General features: G+C 39.3%; 1 non-coding gene across 1 annotated transcript; it reads right to left on the bottom strand.

The window, feature by feature from the left end:
• Positions 1-19,795: 19,795 nt before the first annotated feature.
• On the bottom strand, positions 19,796-19,902 carry LOC142547879 (small nucleolar RNA R71). Its single transcript, XR_012820772.1, has one exon. It is a non-coding gene; the product is annotated as a small nucleolar RNA R71 (small nucleolar RNA).
• Positions 19,903-22,793: the final 2,891 nt, after the last annotated feature.

Genomic DNA, 22,793 nt, shown 5'->3' with positions numbered 1-22,793 from the left:
AGAGTATTTGCCTTGACAGAGGAGCAGGCTCAGGACGCACCTGATGATGTTGTTGCAGGTAACTATTTTATTTCTGGTTATCCTGCTTATGTATTGATTGATACTGGTGCAACACATACATTTATTTCTGAGAGATTTGCATTGATGCATGCATTGCCTGTTGAGTCCCTAGCTGCTGTAGTATCTTTCTCTTCTCCTTTGGGGACAGGTTTGATATCAGTGACATCTGTTAGATCTTGTATACTGCTTTATGATGGGCATGAGATCGAGTTAGTCTGTATTGTTCTTGGGTTATCTTATTTTGATTGTATTATCGGTATCGATATGCTGACCAAGTACAGAGCTACTGTTGATTGTTTCCACAAGATTGTGAGATTCAGACCGGATATGGCTGATGAGTAGAAATTCTACGGTAAGGGTTCTCGATCTAGAATTCCTTTGATATCCGTATTGTCTATGACTCGATTGTTACAGAAAGGAGCGGAGGGATTCCTTGTCTATTCAGTTGATTTACTGAAATCGAGTCCATCATTGGCTGTTTGCCAGTGGTGTGTGAGTTCGCTGATGTCTTTCCAGATGAGATTCCTGGTTTGCCTCCGATTCGAGAGATAGACTTCAGTATTGAGTTGATGCCAGGTACAGTTCCGATTTCGAGGGCTCCCGTACAGAATGGCACCGATTGAGTTGAAAGAGTTAAAAGAACAGTTAGAGGATTTACTGGCCAAGGGGTATATCAGACCGAGCGTGTCTCCTTGGGGTACTCCAGTATTGTTTGTTCGAAAGAAAGACGATTCTATGAGACTCTGTATCGACTACCGGCAACTGAACAAAGCAACGGTAAAGAATAAATATCCCTTGCCTCGCATTGATGATTTGTTTGATCAGTTGCAAGGTTCTTCAGTGTATTCCAAGATCGATCTAAGGTCTGGATATCATCAGCTAAGAGTAAGGGATTCTGATATCCTGAAGACAGCATTCAGAACCAGGTATGGACATTATGAATTTATTGTCATGCCGTTCGGTTTGACTAATGCTCCATATGTGTTTATGGGTCTGATGAACCGTATATTCCAGAGTTATCTTGATGATTTTGTTATTATATTCATTGATGACATTTTGATTTATTCGAAGAATATGATTGATCATGCCGAGCATTTGAGAACTGTATTGAAAATTCTGAGGGCTGAGAAACTATATGCTAAACTGTCGAAATGCGAGTTTTGGTTGAGACAGGTTGTATTCTTGGGTCACATTATATCTGGAGACGGGATTTCTGTTGATCCTAGCAAGGTTGAGGCTGTGATCAGTTGGCCGAGACCGACTTCGGTACCCAAGATTCATAGTTTTATGGGTTTGGTAGGATATTATCGGCGATTTATTAAAGATTTTTCTAGCATTGCCAAGCCAATTACTCAGTTGACTCAGAAGAATACTCCATTTGTTTGGTCTGAAGAATGTGAGACCAGCTTTTTTGAATTGAAGAAAAGACTGACCAGTGCACCGATATTGACTATTCCATCAGGTACTGGTGATTTTGTGGTTTATTGTGATGCATCTCACCGAGGATTGGGTTGTATTCTGATGCAGCGAGGGCATGTTATTGCTTATGCCTCGAGACAGCTGAAGCCACATGAGACTCGTTAACCAATTCATGATCTTGAATTGGCTGCCATTGTATTTGCTTTGAAAATATGGCGACACTACCTATATGGTGAGAAGTTCGAAATTTATTCTGATCACAAAAGCTTGAAATATCTCTTTTCACAGTCAGAGTTGAATATGAGGCAGCAAAGATGGCTTGATTTATTGAAAGACTTTGATTGTGAAATCAAGTACTATCCGGGGACATCTAATGCAGCAGCAGATGCACTGAGTCGAAAGGTATGTTCTTTATCCTTATCGACGATTGGTGTTTCAAATTTGATAGAAAATTGTTGTTTGTCTGGATTAGCCTTTGAAACAGATCGTCAGCCTCTGAGATTATATGCTATTCGGGTTGAACCAGAACTGATACTGAGAATCAAATAAGCACCGAAAATTGATCAGAATGTACAGAATTCGATTGCTATGGTCAGAGCTGAACATCAATCGAAATATCAGGTTCATGACAGTGTTTTGTATGTGAATAACCGTATTGTTGTGCCGAATGTTTCAGATTTGAGACAGAGGATACTGACAGAAGCGCACAGCAGTCGTTTTAGCCTTCATCCTGGTGGCAGGAAGATGTACAATGATTTGAAGACACAATACTGGTGGAAACAGATGAAAGCTGATATTGCTACATTTGTATCCAAATGTCTGAATTGCCAACAAGTGAAAGCAGAGAGAAAACAAACCAGGAGGTCTACTGCAGAGTTTATCTATTCCTGAATGGAAATGAGATCACATTTCCATGGATTTTGTGACGCAGTTACCACGTTCCTCCAGAGGTTGTGATGCGATTTGGGTCATGATTGATAGATTGACCAAATCAGCATGTTTCATTCCGTATCAGATGACGTACAGATATGACCAAATGGCAGAAATCTATGTCAGAGAAGTGGTCAGATTGCACGGAGTGCCGAAGTCGATTGTATCAGACCGTGATCCTCGGTTTACTTCGCACTTTTGGCAGAGTTTGCAGCAGGCTCTAGCTACGAAGTTACATCTGAGTACCGCATATCATCCACAGACTGACGGACAGTCAGAGCGGACTATCCAGAAACTGGAAGATATGCTGAGAGCTGTAGTGCTTGATTTTAGCACTAGTTGGCAAGATGCATTGCCACTTTGTGAGTTTTCGTACAATAACAGCTATCAGACGAGTATTGAGATGGCTCCGTTTGAAGCATTGTACGGTAAGAAGTGCAGATCCCCTCTGTATTGGGATGATATCTCTGAGGTACCTGAGTTTGGACCTGATATGATTAGATATATGACAGAAAAAGTGAAGCTGATTCAGAAGCGAATGAAGACAGCTCAAGACAGACAAGCCAAATATGCCAATGTTCGACGTAGACTGTTGGTATTTGAGGCAGGAGACCGAGTATTTTTAAATATTTCACCTTTCAGAGGAGTTTTCAGATTTGGCAAGAAAGGGAAGCTATCTCCACGATATATTGAGCCGTACGAGATTCTCGAGAAGATAGGAGATCATGCCTATCGACTCGCATTACCGCCTTCTCTATCTGGAATACATGAATTCTTTCATGTATCTATGCTACGGAAATATCTCCCTGATGATTCTCACATTATTCAGCCAGACGAGGCAGAACTTGATGAATCTCTGAGTTACATCGAGAAACCGATCCAGATTATCGATCGTAAGGAAAAGCAACTTAGAACGAAGACTATTCCTCTTGTAAAAGTTCAATGGACTCGTCATGGTACGGAAGAAGCTACTTGGGAGACTGAATCAGATATGATGCAGGAATTCCCAGCATTATTTAACTGATGTGGGTTTCCTATTCAGTTTCTGTTATACATTTCTTTCTGATATGATTTGATTGCCTGTAATTTCGGGGACGAAATCGAATCTTAGGGGGGGAGAAATGTAATGCTCGAGAATTTGATTATTGTAATCTGATATGATTTATTGATTATGAATTGATGTAATTATAGCCGGGCCATTCCGAGACCAAATTGGGCAAGTATATAAAAGGCTCAAAAATTTGGACCGAAGGGCTGGCGCCCGGGCGGAAGTCTTTGACCGCCCGAGCGCCATTGAAGAATGCCAGAAACCAGAACACCTCGCGACCGGGCGGAAGTTTTTGACCGCCTGAGCGCGATTGTCTATTATGCGGGGGCCGAACATTCTGCGCCCGGGCAGAAATTCTTGTCCGCCCGAGCGCCAACCAGGATTGAAGAAGGATGAGACACGTATCAGTTGCATGCAATATATATATGTATAAGCTTTCTTCATTCTAGCAAGAGAAAAGACGAGAATTCAGAGTAAATTTCCCTCAAGACTTTTCGTACCATAGATTTGTGATTTTAGCAAATCCGTCTATCAGAATTTGAATCCAACTTCGGTACTGTGTTTCTATCGATGCAGGCTACAACTGGACGTAAGTTTTCCTACGTTTTAATATGTTTTGAAATTATGATACTGTCAGAATCGGATATGATTCATATATAGTGTTATTGACATATTAGATATTGTAGAATCGAAGTCAGATTGAGAAACAGATTGATTATGGAATTGTTATGATTTTTCAGAATATATCGATTGATATTGGACAGATTTGGATTATGGATTGATTACAGATTGTGTTGGATATCAGTTATGGATTGTAATTATTATCTGTTGATATTGTATTGACGGGGATATTCAGATTGTTCCGTTATGCCGTTGATTTTGAATTGAACCCAGATTGATCAGATTGGTATTGATTGGAGTAGTATATTGATATGATACTATTGATATTGTCATTGCCAGATTGAGTGTTGAGAAACTTTGAATTCCAGACAGGAACGGCGTCAGAACTGCAATAAAAGAAAGGTATAAGTCAATGTGGTACTGGGAGAACGACTCGAGTAAGATATACTTGAGTTTCCATAAATCACATACTTATTGTTATTATTTACAATGATTTGAATTGATATGCTTGTTCTATTGATTTATAGAAGCATGTATTAGATGATTATTAGACGAGTGATATTGTGACATAAGTGCCGATAGTGATGGAATCGTCACTGGCACATTGCACGTTGTCACAAGATAGTGAATTGGCGATAGGGCCACAGTCTGTGACGGATAGGTCAAGACGCTGGATGTTTGGTTATATCGATTGAATAGAATTGGAGTTTCTTCTATTACTGAATTCGATATAGGAATGCCATCGTCTGGAAACCGGGATACCTAGACTAGGATTGAGTCTAGTCTGAGACGTGAAGTCACGAGTCTGAATTGGCAGTTTTATATTGATTATTTTTCAGATTTTGATACATATTATTGATATCTGCTTCATGCTTTATATTGATTATATGATTGGATGTTTCATTGATTTATACTGGGATTTTATTCTCACCGGAGTTATCCGGTTGTTGTCGTGTTTGTATGTGTGCATGGCAACAGGTGGGACATGATCGAGGTCGAGGAGATAAAGAGAGATATCGTGATTAGAGTGGAGACTAAGGACTTGATTAGAGATAGGGTTTTGGACACTTGATATTTAGTTTTTAAACATTAGTTTGAATGATTGTATATAGTACAAGACTTGTACTTTAATACTGACATGTATATTAGAATGTATTCCATTACGTTCCGCATTTAATACTGTATTTTAAAAAAGAAAAAAATTTGACCATGTTTATTATAATTGATTAAATTGTCCCAATGATGATTAAGAATATGATTAGTGTCCGGGTCCCCACAGTATATATTTAATATATAATATCATGTTATTATATAAATGAAGTCTATGACACCTCATTATAATAACGTGATGTGATTATATTATTATACAGCTTATATAATTTTATTGTGTTACTATTTTTTTATTGTATATATATATGTGAATAATATCATGTTATTATATAAAAAGAATCTATGACACCTCATTATAATAACGTGATGTGAATATTTCACTGTTAATATATTTTTATTGTGTTATATAATAATTATATATATTTTTTATAATGTTACAAAATTATATAAAAGGAGTCCCTGACACCTCATTATAATATTGTGATATACATAATTATTTAAACATGATTAATATTATATACATCATATTATGACCATAAAATTTACATATACATACATTTATTTTTTAAGAATTTGTAACGGTTATAAACGGCTAGTTTTTACCCTATAAATAAGACTTCACAAACACATTCAATCACTCTAAACTTATTCTTCCTCCCTAAAAATTTTCTTCATCAAAATTTTCGAAGAAGAAGAAGATGACTCTTTCAAGGTTATTTTGTATTATTATTTTGGTTATTATACTCACTAGTCTTGTATTTATCGGAAAATATCAGCATCACATTTTTTTTTTATTTTTAAGAATGCTTGTATTTGTAATTTATCCGTTACTTTTTATTGTCATATTAATAGAACTTAACTAATAAAATGCATTGTTATTTTTATAGTACCACCATGTCAAACTTGGCAAAGCTCGAATTTGTTGCGCTCGACATTACAGGAAAAAATTATATGCCATGGACTCTCGATGTAGAAATGCATCTTGAGTCATTGGGTCTAAGCGAGACCATTAAAGAAAATGATATATCTTCATCACAAGAAAAAGCAAAAGCTATAATATTTTTGCGTCGACATCTTTATGAAGGTTTAAAATGTGAATATCTTATCGAAAAAGATCTCATGTCTCTGTGAAAATGATTAAAAGAAAGATTTGAACATATAAAGTAAGTTATATTTCCGACCGCCCGTGATGAATGGAATAAGTTGAGATTCAAAGATTTTAAGAAAGTAAGTGATTACAATTCGACGATATATCGAATAATCTCGCAATTAAAATTTTGTGGACATGAAGTTACGGAATCGAAAATGCTTGAAAAAACATTTTCCACGTTTCACGCATCAAATATAACTCTGCAGCAACAATATAGAGTGCGTGGATTTGCGAGATATTCTGAACTTATCACCTGTCTTCTTGTGGAGGAAAAGAACAACGAGCTGCTACTGAGAAATCATCAGTCCCGACTTACTTGATCAACAGAATTTCCAGAAGTAAATGATGTAAGTAAAAATAAATTTAAACCTGGAAATCAAAATCAAATTCAGACACAAGGTTTTGGTCGAGATCGAGGTCGAGGTCGTGGACGTGGACGTAGAAGTAGTCGTAGTCGCGGCCGTAGTTTTGAAAACAATCGAGATAGTTATTTTTATAACTCATCTCAAAAGGGCGTCACAACCACCCACTGAAAAGGCATCATGAGAACATGAGTGGTAATGAAAATCACTCAAAACGATTTGAAAAATCTTGTTTTAGATGCGGCACTCCAGGACATTGGTTTCGTATTTGTCGAGCCCCCGAGCACCTTTGCAAGCTCTATAAAGAATCGATAAAGGGGAAAGAAAAAGAGACCAACTTCACTGAGCACAGTGGCCGTTTGAGTGATTCAACTCATTTTGATGCTGCTGATTTTCTGAATGATTTCTCTGGAAATGATCAATATGTTGGTGGAATAGAAATGAAAAATATTGATGATGCAGATTTTCTCAACGATTTCTCAAAATGAACAATATATTGGTGGAATATAAATGTAAAATAATTTTTTTTCATGTACTCATATGATAATGTTTTATTGTACAATTATGATATGTGTTATATTTTTCAATAAATTACATATGTATTGTCAACAATTTTTTCATTGCATATTTTTTTTAAAGTTCAAATATGAAAAATGCTATGAACAAAGCTAAACAAGGAACTAATCCCATGAAAGTTTGCATACCTGATAGTGGTACAACACACACTATTCTCCGAGATAAAAGAAATTTTTTGGAACTAAAACCAACAAAAACAGTGGTAAATACAATATCAGGTCCTGTAGACTTGATAAAAAGTTGTGGTAAAGCACATTTTTTGTTACCTAATGGTACAAATTTTTTGATAAATGATTATTTGTATTTATCACAATTGAAAAGAAATTTGTTGAGTTTTAATGACATATATTCTCATGGGTATTATACTCAGACAATAAATGAAGAAAATGATAAATATATGTGTCTTACCACATATAAATCAGGAAATAAATATGTAGTTGAAAAACTATCAATACTCCCTACTGGATTGCATTATACATATATAAATCAAATTGAATCAAACATGGTAGTTGATAATTCTTCAATATTGATCAATTGGCATGATCGATTAGAACATCCTAGTTCAACAATGATGCGAAGAATTAAAGAAAATACACATGGTCATCTGCTGAAAGACCAGAAGATCTTTCAAAATAATAAGTTTCAATGCAAAGCATGTTCTCTTGGAAAACTTATTATAAGACCATCACCAGCTAAAATCCAAAATGAATCACCTATGTTTCTCGAACGTATTCAAAGTGATATTTGTGGACCAATTCATCCACCATGTGGACCCTTTAGATATTTTATGATATTGATCGATGCTTCTAGCAGATGGTCACATGTATGTTTATTATCAACCCGCAATGTGGCATTTGCAAGATTACTTGCTCAAATAATAAAATTGCGGAATCAATTTTCCGATCATACAATCAAGAAAATTATAATTGATAATGCTGGTGAATTTACTTCCCAGACTTTCAATGATTATTGTATATCAATGGGAATCACTGTTGAGCATCCAGTGGCTCACGTATATACACAAAATGGATTAGCTGAATCATTGATTAAATGTCTACAGTTGATTTCTAGACAATGATTATGAAAACAAAACTCCCAGTTTCTATATGGGATCATGAAATTTTACATGCTGCTGCATTAATTCGCATCAGACCAAGTACATATCATAAATACTCCCCATTGCAGCTTCCATTTGGTAAAGAACCAGATATTTCTCATATGAGAATTTTTGGATGTATGGTATATGTGCCTATTGCACCAGCTCAACGAACAAAAATGGGACCTCAAAGAAAGATCGGAATTTATGTTGGTTATGATAGCCAATCAATAATTCGTTATATTGAACCTCAGACATGCGAAGAGTTAACAGCACGTTTTGCTGATTGTCATTTTAATGAAGAAATCTTCCCAATGTTATGGGGAGAAAAGAAAAATATCAAAAAGAAAATTACATGGTATACATCATCATTGTTGCATCTGGATCCAAGAACTAAAAAATGTGAAAAATATGTACAGCAAATTGTGCTTTTGCAAAGAATAGCAAATTAGATACCAGATGCATTTGCAGACACAAAAAGGGTAACTAAATAATATATACATGCTGTAAATGCCCCTGCTCGAATTGAAATTCCAAAGAAACAAATTGAAGACACTCATGATGTCATTAAACTCTTGAAGCATGGAAGGCCAATCGGTTCCAAGGATAAAAATCCTCGAAGAAGAAAAAGCATAGAGAAACACGATGATCACAAAATAGAGAATGATATTCTAGCCGAAATACATGATGAAAAAAATGTTCCGTCAAAACCACAAACTACGAGAATCGTGAAATTTCTATGAATTATATTAATACTGAAAAATATGGAACCGAAAAGATATAAAAGAAATTGATGAGATATTTTCTTACAATGTGGCATTTGACATCATAAATGACAATGAAGATCATGAGCCAAAATCATTTGGTGAATGTAAAAATCGACAGGACTGGATAAAATGGAAAGTCGCCATCGAGATTGAATTGGATTCGCTAAATAAACGTAACGTTTTTGTGCCTATAGTCCTTATACCTGAAGGTGAAAAATCTATTGGATACAAATGGGTTTTTATTTGAAAACGAAATGAGAAAAATGAAATAGTAAGATATAAAGCTCGACTTGTTGCACAAGGTATTTGTAGAGGCATCTAAATCCGTACTTCAAAATTTGCGGAAAATTTAGAAATTTTCTTTTTAAAATAATCAAAATTGCCTCATTCACAAAATCAACTGATAAATCAAGTTTAAATGTCCAAAATAGCAGCGGAAGAAATTATTATTCGCCAAAATAACAAGTTAAAGTATCCAACAACTGATAAAATGTTTGAGCATAAAAAAATGGCAAGTGCTGTAAATAAAGTCCTCGGGTGCCACTACTGCAGACCCAAGCTAGCTCACTAGTCCCCGCCCTCGGCCCCGACATCATCAGTACCTACAACAATCAAGTCTAGTGAGTCTAAAGACTCAGCATGCATATATCGTAAATAACGAGTAAATAATATAGTAAAATTAGCATGGGATAAAAATATCATGTCATGAGGCATAATGTGAAAATAACTTGTCATGAGCAATTATAATACGTGCATAACTGAACTGAAAACCATAGTGAAAATGTTTGCTCCTTGGAGCCCTGTACCGAAATAGCATGTAATAATTTTCTGTTGAGATTATGGTCTACGCAAGTGGCCCCTGCACTGAACTGAACTGACCGGTAACTGGCGACCGGATAATACAATGCTCCCATGACCGATAACTGGCGACCGGGTGAAGTAATGAACGTCTGATCAGACTAATGCCACAGTATACTGGGTGGTACATAACTGAACTGACCGGGTGAAATAATGCTCCCATGATAGTGAGATGGCCACAAGCAATATCGCATAAACCTCAAAAATGAATATTTTCTATGCACGTAATATAATTAACCAACATAATTAAATATGAACAATTTCGATCTTCTTGCATTAAAATCATGTACTTGCGATATTTAAAAATACCTATATGGCTTGATTGAAGAGTGAAAGAAGATATAAACATGCCTTGGTTTGTTTTGACAGAAAACAAACGAAATGACGACGCGGCGCGGCGGAGACGGAGTGCTCTTCACTTTCCCACTTTTTCTCTCTTAATTCCTTTAAACCAAGCATGCACCATAATTATTATAATAGCGTAAAAAATCCTAATCGTGATGCATGAACATTTAAAAAAATATCATGATTTGTGCTCAGGGCGCTGCGAGGACCAAAATCTCATCCCGGGTGCAAAATGACCATTTTGCCCCTATAAACCCAAAAATTGTCGTTTCAATCCTGGAATCAGAACTTAATTGATTCGTTTTAAAAACTTGGACCGGGTCCCGATTTTAATCCGAACCGACTCGAATCTTAATCGAAATTTTTCCCAACTTATACCACATTTTAAAAACATTTAATAGGTCCTAAATCAATTCCATTAAGGTGCTAATCCATGGCTGAAATCTTCAGAACTTGGCAGAATTCTTTCGGTCCTATCACATTTCACCAAGTCATTTGCACTTATCCCCTACAACTCACGCCTCGCGCTAAACCCATTTCCCCCGCCATGATCCAGCCTACTAAGTACCTCGATCAGCCTCTAAGACACCTAACGAAACCAAGACCTTGACCTCATGCACGCTCCTAACCACTAAGAATTCCAGAAAACGCATCACGTCCCCCCCCCCCCCCCCCGGGGCTACCCTCTCCAACATGGTTCGGTTATTTGATCCTTCGACCCTAGCGTTGTTCGAACCATTCCAGCCCCGCCTCAGACCCCTCAGTGCCTGATCCAGGACTGGAGAAGATCCTCACGCTGCTGGTGTACAGGAGCCCAATGACCGAACCCTTAGCACCAAGCCTCGATCTGCATAGCCTCACGTTTACGAACCAAACCCGATCAAATTCACGCACCTGCACTTACAGCTCTCACTCCCGATCTGTCCCTACCCTTGACAAACCAACACAGCAGCCCCTTGCATCATATCTCAGAAAACTTGAGTAAATGAAGCAAATATGATGCAAGTTTCATGATAAAACCCACCAAAAACACACCCACATGCAAGTATGAGATATGCACGTGTACATACATGTTTTACAGAATATTTAGGACGTATATGATGAGGAACAAAAGTAAAAGCATGCCTTAACGATTGAAGAGCAAGAGCGATGAAATGGAGACCCGGATGAAGCCTTCTTTGCAAGAACAAGAAGGAGGCCGATACTTTCGGCTGCCGAGTTCTGAAACCGAGGGTGGGGAGTGTTGAATGAGGGTCTCGGCTGCTTTGTGGGATTAGGTTTAGGGTTAATGGTGCTTAAGGGCTTAATTATATAGATAACAAAATAGTTTATGGGCCTAAATTGTTTAATTAAAAGATTAAAAAGAGAATTAAGCCCTATAAACTCAAAAGTAGGTCCATTAAGTTCAAACCCATTCCCGAAAAATATTTTGAGTTGAAAAGATTTTGAAAATATTAGCCGAACCCTTAAAAAGTCCCCCAATTCGATAAAATTATCGTACCGTTAAAAATTAAAATGATGCGGGTGAAAATACCCAAAACTCCCATTTTCGAAAAATATATATTAAAAAAAATTTCTTTAAAAAAATAAATCGTGTAACAAAATAATTTTTCTGAAAATTCTCCGGTCTTCGTTACTCGATCGAATGCAACTTAAAAAATCTTAATGCACGAACTTTTAAAATTTCATGAAACAAATCCTATCATGCATGAATTATGCCTAAAATGCATAAAAATAATTAAACATAAATTAATGAAATAAACATGCATTTAATGTTTTAAAACAATTAAATAAAATACCAAAGAAGTTTAATAACTTGCATGCATGCCAACTTTTTAAATTATAATTACTAACATGCTAAATTATCACTTCTTAAATAAGTCTTTATTAACTTATCTCAATACTCCATCTCCGATCCGGCCTTACTCATTTAACTGAAAAGATAACAATTAAACTACTGCGTAAAATAAATAAATTAAAAGAAAAGAATTTAAATACTCATACGATAAAAATCATTTTAATTTTAAATACTAGAATTATGCATGGTTTATATGCAGTCCAATTTACGGGTTCTACAATCCTTCCCCCTTAAAAGAAATTTCGTCCTCGAAATTAAAACTCACTAAATAATTCGGGATACCGACTCCTCATCTTTGGCTCAGACTCCCACGTAGCTTCCTCCTCGGAATGGTTAAGCCATTTGACTTTGACTCGCTGTAGCATTTTGTTCCGAAGCTTCTTTTCCTGTCTGTCTAAGATCTGCACTGGTCTCTCCTCATAAGACAGGTTTGGAGTAAGCTGCAACGGCTCGAAGTTCAGAACATGCGAAGGATTTGCCATATGCTTCCTCAGCATAGAGACGTGAAACACATTGTGTACTCCGGCCAGATTCGGCGGAAGAGCCATACGATAAGCTAACGTCCCAACTCTGTCGAGGATTTCAAATGGTCCAATGAATCTCGGACTGAGCTTCCCTTTCTTCCCAAATCGCATGACGCCCTTCATAGGTGCTACATTCACAAAGACATGGTCGCCAACGGCAAACTCTAAATCTCTCCTTCTCTCATCTGCATAGCTTTTCTGTCGACTCTGAGCAGTCCTCATCCTATCACGGATCTTGACTACTACATCGACAGCCTGCTGAATAATCTCCGGACCCAACTCTGCTCTCTCTCCTACTTCATCCCAATGAACATGAGATCTACACTTACGGCCCTACAATGCTTTATACGGAGCCATACCTATAGACGACTGGAAGTTGTTGTTATAGGTGAACTCTACCAATGGTAATTTCGACTCCCAACTTCCTGAGAAATCAATGACGCAAGCACGGAGAAGATCCTCCAAGATCTGAATAACTCGCTCTGACTGTCCATCTGTCTGTGGATGGAAAGCTGTGCTAAACAGCAACTTCGTACCCACTGCCGAATGCAAACTCTTCCAGAATGCGGAAGTGAATCTGGGATCTCTGTCAAATACGATAGAAACTGGAATACCATGAAGTCGAACTATCTCCCGGATGTACAACTCTGCATACTGAATCATGGTGAAAGTCGTCTTAATGGGCAAGAAGTGGGCTGATTTGGTAAGACGATCTACAATCACCCAAATGGCATTTGATCCTCTGACTGACTTCGGCAAACCGGTCACGAAGTCCATGGTGACATTCTTCCACTTCCACTCGGGAATAGGAAGAGGCTTGAGCAAACCTGCTGGTCTCTGATGCTCTGCCTTCACTAACTGACAAGTAAGACACTCGGATACAAAACGTCTGATATTCTTCTTCATTCCTGGCCACCAGTACAATAACTGCAGGTCTTTGTACATCTTCGTACTCCTTGGATGAATAGAGTACGGCGACTTATGGGCCTCTGATAGAATATCTGCTCGGATAGAATCACTGCTAAGAACCCATATCCTGTCTCGGTATCTCACAATGCCATCACTAACTGAATACAAGACATTGCCCCTGGCCTCATCTCTCTGCTTCCACTTTGCCAACTGCTCATCTGCTGGCTGACCACTGCGAATACGGTCCATAAGAGTGGACTGAATAGTCAAAGTAGATAGACGGGGAACTCTACCTTGAGGATATGCCTCTAGATCAAACCTCTACATCTCAAGCTGAAGAGTTCTCTGAATCGTCAAATGAGTCATCACCGCGACTTTTCTGCTCAATGCATCCGCAACTACATTAGCTTTACCCGGGTGGTAGCTAATGCCGCAGTCATAATCCTTCACAAGCTCTAACCAACGCCTCTGACGCATGTTCAGCTCCTTCTGCGTAAAGAAATACTTGAGGCTCTTGTGGTCGGTAAAGATCTGGCACTTCTCTCCATACAAATAATGCCTCCAAATCTTCAAGGCAAAGACCACGGCGGCCAACTCTAGATCATGGGTAGGGTAGTTCTTCTCATCGGTTTTCAGCTGTCGAGAAGCATATGCTATCACCTTCCCATGCTGCATCAAGACTGCGCCCAAACCGAGCTTCGAAGCATTGGTATACAAAACAAACTCACCGGGCCCTGACGGCATGGCCAAAACTGGTGCTGAGATAAGAGCTTGCTTCAAAGTATCGAAGCTCTTCTGACACTCCTCGCTCCATACAAATTTAGCATTCTTCTTGGTCAATGATGTGAGTGGAACGGCAATAGAGGAGAATCCCTTAATGAACTTCCGATAATATCCTGCTAGCCCAAGAAAACTGCGAATCTCAGATGCATTCTGCGGCACAACCCAATCTCTGACTGCAGCAACTTTCGCTGGGTCTACCTCAATACCACTGCTAGAAACAATGTGGCCTAAAAACGCCACCTTCTCCAACCAGAATTCGCATTTACTGAACTTTGCGAATAATTTGTGCTTCTGCAAGGTCTGCAACACTGTGGTCAGATGTCTGCCGTGATTCTCCTGATTCTTCGAGTAGACGAGAATATCGTCTATGAATACTATCACAAACTGATCAAGGTACGGCTGAAATACGCGATTCATGAGATCCATGAAGATCGCTGGCGCATTCGTCAAACCGAACGGCATCACAAGGAACTCGTAGTGGCCATAACGAGTCCTGAAAGCAGTCTCGGAAACATCAGCGTCCTTCACCCTCAACTGGTGATAGCCAAAACGCAGATCAATCTTGGAGAATACCGAAGCTCCCTGCAACTGATCAAATAGATCTTCAATTCTCGGAAGTGGGTACTTATTCTTCACCGTAACCCTGTTCAACTCCCGGTAATCAATACAAAGTCTCATAGAGCCATCATTCTTCTTCACAAACAAGACTGGCACGCCCCATGGTGAATAACTAGGGCGAATGAACTCCTTGTCAAGAAGTTCCTGAATCTGCTTCTTAAGCTATGCCATCTCTGTCGGTGCTAGTCGGTACGGCGCTTTGGAGATCGGAGCCGTACCTGGCATAAGCTCAATAGAAAACTCCACCTCTCGCTCGGGTGGCAAACCAGAGACGTCTTCGGGAAAAACGTCTAAGAAATCTCTGACAATCGGAACGTCTGCGGTTGACTGACAGGGTGCCTCGGGGACAGATATAAAGGTTGCTAAAAATACCCGACACCCTCTATGCATGAGCTTCCTAGCCTGAACATAAGGAATAATGCGCGGTAAAGGAAAGTACCTGTCTGGCTTAAATAAGAACTGCGTCATCCCCGGCGGTCGGACTAGAACATATCTCCGCTGGAAGTCTATCAACACTCTGTTCCTTAGAAGCCAGTCCATCCCTAGGATGATGTCAAACTCTGGCATCGGCAAAACGATAAGATCCGCATAAACAAGGTTTCCATGCAGCTCAAGGTCTATGTCTCGGATCACATTGGTAGCTGCCATCTCCTCGCGTGAAGGCAACACTATTGAATAGGCTATGTCTAGCCCGATGGTCTTGACCTTGAGAAAATTAGCGAAGGTCTCCGAAATGAAGGAATGAGTAGCCCCTGAATCTATCAGGGCTTTCGTAGCTGAACCCGCTATAAAATTCTCCCTGAAAGTTTGGAACATCAAGCTGAAACCAAAAATCTCAAGAACTATCCTAAAGACATGTAGAGGTCAAAGTTCTTCTAACTTAAATTCTCAAAATAACACTGAGTAGAGCATGCAATCCTATAACAATTTCTAAGTTCAGAATTTCAACCCAAAACAATAAATCCCAAATAAAAACTTAAAGCTTAAAGGTACCTGTCATGAGCATAGTGTCGGGGTTCGTCTCCGTGGCATGGAGAGCAAAAACTCTGCCTTAGGTGGGCAGATTTTTCTGAGGGCACTGCAGAAATAAGTGGTCGGGACTACCACACTTATAACACTTCCCTGAACCAAACATGCATGCTCCAGGATGGCGGCATGAGATTAGGGCAAACTGGATGCTCAAAAGTCCTCGGGACTGTGCGTCCCTTCTACTGCTGAGGTCCTCCCCTGTTTCTGGGCGGCCCGTAAAAATGCCTCTTGTTCTGCTGCTGATGCTGCTGAGGAGGAGGGCGGTGCGGTACCTGGATTGGGTGCTTGCCCTGACGGTCTCTCTCGATATCACGCTGATCCTGCTCTGCGGCTAGAGTTCTGGAGACAGCGACCTCATAAGTAGTAGGGTCAGACACCCTAACATCACGGCGCAAGATCGACCGTAGACCCACCAAGAAATGCATCAACTTGGCTTTAGCATCATTCATGATCAGGGGCACAAAATGACAACCCCTCTCAAACTTATGGATGAACTCTGTAACCGTCAGATCTCCCTGCCTCAGGCTCATGAATTCCGTGGTCAACCTGGTGCGCACTTCCTCAGTAAAATATTTGGAGTAGAATACCTCCGTGAAGCGTGTCCAGCTCAGTGTAGCCAAGTTCAGGGCTACTGATGCTCCTTCCCACCATAATCGGGCATCTCCTCCGAATAAATATGTGGCACATCGGACTCTGTATGCATCTCCAAGCTCCATGAACTCGAAGATAACCTCGAGGGACTTGATCCAGCCCTCGGCAATCATGGGGTTCGTCGTCCCTGAAAACTCCTTAGGACGCATCTTCATGAACCTCTCATAAATAGCTTCGGCCCCGGTCGGCCTAGCTGCTGCCGCGGCATTGTTCCCCGCAAACTGTGCGAAGAACTGGTTCATCCCAGCCAGCATCTGGGCATTCATATCAGGTGAAGGGGGTGGAGGTCCATGCCTCTCTTGTCTCTGATCCTCACCGTCCTCACGACGGTGCTCACCACCACCTCTCGGGCGTCCAACCTGGCGTCTAGAAGGCATACTGTTCCATAAATAACCCATACGTAACTAACATGCATAATTCCATAATTTATTTAAATTTAAATACTGAACAATAAAATAAATCTGGACGTAAAATAATTCATGAAAACATGATGTCAAATAATTCGTGCTTTGAATAAAATGCATAAATGTAAAACTTACAGACCGAAGACGTGACTTCATGAGCTTCTCGTGGTCAGTAGTAGTACAACCCTTTACAGAACCATTGCTCTGATACCACCTGTAGAGGCCTCTAAATCCATACTTCAAAATTTTCGGAAAATTTAGAAATTTTCTTTTTAAACTAATCAAAATTGACTCAATCACAAAATCAACTGATAAATCAAGTTTAAATGTTCAAAATAGTAGCAGCGGAAGAAATTATTATTCGCCAAAATAACAAGTTAAAGTATCCAACAACTGATAAAATGTTTGAGCATAAAAAAATGGCAAGTGCTGTAAATGAGGTCCTCGGGTGCCACTACTGCCGACCCAAGCTAGCTCACTGGTACCCGCCCTCGACCCCGACATCATCAGTACCTAAAACAATCAAGTCTAGTGAGTCTAAAGACTCAGCATGCATATATCGTAAATAACGAGTAAATAATATACTAAAATTAGCATTGGATAAAAATATCATGTCATGAGGCATAATGTGAAAATAACTTGTCATGAGCAATTATAATGCGTGCATAACTGAACTGAAAATCATAGTGAAAATGTTTGCTCCTTGGAGCCCTGTACTGAAATAGTGATAAGTGCATTTTAATGCACTTATATTATTCTTATACTTCATATAAATTGTTAGTCGTTTGGGCGGAATTACGCGCTTTTTGTTGTTTTTGGTGTGATTGCAGGTAGCTAGGTGCGGTCACGACATGGGCGTGAAAAATGAACCAAAATGGCGCTTAGTAGAAGATATGTGAGCCAAGCATGCGCAACTAGGACAGAAAGATTGGCGCATATGCGCCCTCAAAGCCGCGCCATACAATATGCGCGAGTAAGATTGCGCATATGCGCGAGCAATGCCCCAAGAAGTGAAATACCGAGAGTAGCGCGCATATGCGCCGCTCATGGCGCGCAGATGCGCGCGGCGCGTACATTCAGAAATAAATAGGCTTTGGCATGTTCTTTTTAGGGGTTCCAAAATCTTTTTAGCACAGCCGTCACACCACTCGAGAAAAAGGAGAAAAATTGAGAGCGCACGGATCACGGGACGCGAAGAACGGAGATAGAAGACTGTGAATCCGGACACGGAGAAGCACTTTCATCTCTCGCCAACACGTTCTTAATTCGCTTTCTTACTTTTACGTTTTTTAATGATTACAAACAGGTTTTGTGGTGAATTAAATTCGAGTATGAACTAATTTTATTTTCTAGAGATTGATGTAGTCGTGGTTGAACCTATGTGAACGACGATTTGAATTTTCATTGAATTATTTCATCGTGTTTATTTGTGATTTCTTGTTTTTAATGCTTTTGAATTACTAGCCATAATTCGATTGATTACATAATTGAAATCTAACACTCGACAGAGGGGATTGAAATTAGGACAGAAGAAATCACTTCGTTAGATATTTATAACGTGCAAAAGACGTATAACTCTGACGAATCCATAAAAGAACCTTGTTTACTTTTATTACGTGTTACGTGATTTTGAATAGACTATATTAAAATCAGTAATAGGTAGTATATTTCTATTTAACACTCGATAGAGGGAATAGAAAATAATGTGAGTTCTTGGTTAATAAACATGGTGCAATTTAATTAAATGTTAGTCAATGTTAATTTAGCATAGGGGAGACTCGACGAAATCATATCTCTAGATTTATTTCCTCAGTGAATTTTCTGCTGCGTGCTAGAATTACAGGAATTGTTATTTTAGTTGAATTGATTTTAAACCAACTATTTGATTCGTTTAAATAAAGTTGAGCTATGTCAATGGTGGTAATTAATATACAGTTTTAAATATTTACTCTTCGTGGGATCGATATCTGTACTCTAACCAGTACTAAAACATGACACCGTATACTTGCGGTAGTGAAAATTATTCTCAACAAGTTTTTGGCGCCGTTGCCGGGGAGTAAACTATTTAATTGCATATAGATATCATTACTAATTAGTCTTTACTTTAATTTAGACTTTATTTTATTTTATTTTAGTTACTTTGTTAATCTATAATCTTTTTGTTTTGCAGTGCATGCGAAGATTTCAAAATCCCGACTTGCTAATTTTTGATCCGGAAATCGAAAGAACTGCCAGGAGATTAAGGAAAGTAAGGAGAGATGAAATTAAAGCGATGGCTGAAAACAGAGATAATCAGAATGAGCTCCCAAGAGAGGTGCCAATCCGGGAACATTTCCGCCCAGTCATAAACGCTCACTACTATCGAATAGCTCGTGGAACTATTTCTGCTAATAATTTCGAGCTGAAGCCCGCACTCATCAACATGGTTCAACAGAACCAATTTGAAGGAGCAGCCACCGCAGATCCCCATCTTCACCTCAGAAATTTTCTGGAGATCACGGATACGGTAAAAATTAACGGTGTTTCAGACGAAATTATTCGATTGCGCCTGTTTCCATTTTCTCTCAGGGATCATGCTAGGAGCTGGCTCCAATCTCTACCGCTGGGAAGTGTTACTACTTGGGTAGATTTGGTTACGAAGTTTCTGTCAAAGTACTTCCCTCCTGCTAAATCTGCTCAGCTGAAAATAGATATCACCAACTTCAGGCAGAGAGAATTTGAAGTATTGTATGAGGCATGGGAGCGATACAAAGAATTACTCAGGAAGTGCCCGAATCATGGCTATGCAGATCGGGTGCAGATTGAGTTATTTTACAATGGTTTAGATGGGCCAACTAGAGGGAATGTGGATGCAGCCGCCGGAGGTACTATTTTTTCTAAAAAACCTGATGAGGCCTATGATTTGCTTGAACAGATGACCATCAACAGTTATCAGTGGCCGAGTGAAAGATCTGGATCAAGAAAACCTGCTAGAGTGTATGCTGTAGACCCGATCACATCACTTACTGCACAGGTTTCGGCATTGACCGCACAGATTGCAGCTATGAACAAGCCAGGCCAATCTACGTCTGATGTAGCATTGGTGACTGCTGAGGAAGAGCCAGTTGTAGAGGAAGCTCAGTACATCAACAATCGCGGCTTTGGAGGTTATCGAGGTAATCCTCTCCCTAATACTTATCATCCAGGTTTGAGGAATCACGAGAATTTCTCCTATGCAAACAACAAGAACGTGTTGAATCCCCCACCGGGGTTCAATACACAAAAAGGGGAAGGAAAGCCATCTTTTGAAGATCTAGTTGGCACATTTGTGACTGAATCTAGGAAGAGAATGGCGAGAACTGAGTCTCGTCTTGATAATATGGAGACACACATGGGCAATATGAGTGCCACGATGAAGTCCTTGGAAACACAGATTGGGCAACTAGCCAATGCTTTAAAAGATCAGAATCGAGGACAGTTTCCCAGCAATACCGAGGTGAATCCTAGGGAACAGTGCAAAGCTATCACACTGAGGAGTGGCAAGGAAATTGGGATACCAGAGCCTACTGAAGAAAGTGAGGAGATTACAGTTGAGGAAGATGAGGAAAAGAGTGCAAGTGTTGGGGAACAGAAAGTGGAGGAACCTAAGAAAGTGATTGAGCAGCAACCTTTACCTAAGGTAAATCTTCCATATCCACAGAGGTTCAAGAAGAAAGGACTAGATGATCAGTTTGCGAAGTTTCTGGAAATTTTCAAGAAAATACACATCAACATCCCATTTGCCGATGCATTGGAGCAAATGCCAAATTATGCTAAGTTTATCAAGGATGTGATGTCCAATAAGAGGAAACTTCAAGAATTTGAGACCGTAAAGCTGACCGAAGAATGCAGTGCCATATTTCAAAGGAAATTACCACAGAAACTCAAAGATCCAGGGAGTTTTACTATTCCTTGTGTTATTGGTGGTTCTAGAGTAAATAATGATTTATGTGATTTGGGTGCTAGTAATGTCTTTTTCTATTTACAGGACATTGGAACTTGGCGAGGTGAAACCTAGCACTATTACTTTGCAGCTGGCGGACAGATCACTTACCTATCCACGAGGGATAGTAGAGGATGTGCTGGTAAAGGTAGATAAATTCATATTTCCTGCTGATTTTGTCATCTTAGATATGGAAGAAGACCAGGAGACGCCACTTATCTTTGGACGGCCATTCCTAGCTACTGAAAAAGCCTTGATGGATGTGCACAAGGGCGAGCTCACATTGAGAGTAGGTTGAGATGAAGTCGTGTTCAACATCTACAACACCATCAAGGGACCAAATGAGGTAAGTACTTGTAATAGCATTGATATAATTGATTCATGTGTATCTCATGTTGGTGCAGGTGGGATGACAAAGGACTCTTTGGAGAGATGCTTGTTGGAATCAGCTTCTACACTGGATGAAGATGACTGGGATGTGCGAGAGGAGTTACTTGCTCTCAATACGCTACCTAAAGAAAAGAATAATGCCCAACTTGAAGAGTTACTTGAGGATGCAAGTAAAGAGGTACCAAAAGCATCCCCTGTATTGAAGGATTTACCGAGTCACTTGTGCTATGCATTCCTAGACGAGGGTTCGTCACATCCGGTAATTATATCTTCTGCTCTTACTAGTGATGAGAAAGATAGGTTGTTGAGGGTGTTGAGAGAATTTAAATCTGCGTTGGGATGGACAATTGCTGACATAAAGGGGATTAGCCCTACTGTTTGTATGCATAAAATATTGATGCAGGAGTCCTATACCCCTTATGTTGATCATCAGAGGAGGCTTAATCCAGCCATGAAAGAAGTTGTGAGGGCTGAGGTATTAAAATTGTTAAATGCTGATGTTATTTATGCTATATCTGACAGTTCTTGGGTTTCACCAGTACAAGTAGTGCCTAAAAAGGGAGGTATAACTGTAGTTAGAAATGAGAATAACGAATTGATTTCAACTTGTCCAGTGACTGGTTGGCGAGTGTGTATAGACTACAGGAAATTGAATGATGCGACTAGGAAAGATCACTTCCCTCTTCCCTTTATTGACCAGATGCTTGATAGAGTAGGTGGTTATCATTATTATTGCTTTCTAGATGGTTATTCAGGTTACAATCAGATTGTCATTGCACCGGAGGATCAAGAGAAGACTACCTTCACTTGCCTCTACGGTACATTTGCTTTCAGGAGAATGCCATTTAGTCTCTGCAATGCACCTGCTACTTTTCAGCGGTGTATGATGGCCATATTTTCTGACATGGTCGAGGAAATAATGGAAGTTTTTATGGATGATATCTCTGTGTTTGGTTCATCTTTTGATCATTGTTTGCAGAACCTAACGCTTGTTTTGCAGAGATGCCAAGCAAAGAATCTAGTGCTGAATTGGGAAAAATGTCACTTCATGGTCTCAGAAGGTATTGTGCTTGGGCATAAAATTTCAGCTAGAGGGATAGAAGTGGACAGAGCCAAAGTTGTGGCAATTGAAAAACTCCCACCGCCGAAAAATGTGAAAGGAATCAGAAGCTTCTTGGGACATGCCGGGTTCTATCGTCGTTATATTAAAGATTTCTCTAAAATTACTAGACCTTTATATAATTTATTAGAAAAAGATTCTACATTTATTTTTGATGATGATTGTTTACAGGCGTTTAACAGGATCAAGGCAGCAATGATCTCT

This window comes from Primulina tabacum, chromosome 5, assembly GCF_025594145.1.
Source record: "Primulina tabacum isolate GXHZ01 chromosome 5, ASM2559414v2, whole genome shotgun sequence".
NCBI classification, from domain to species: domain Eukaryota; kingdom Viridiplantae; phylum Streptophyta; class Magnoliopsida; order Lamiales; family Gesneriaceae; genus Primulina; species Primulina tabacum.
Note: the sequence above shows the minus strand (reverse complement) of the source record. Positions and strands in the feature narration are given on the sequence as shown.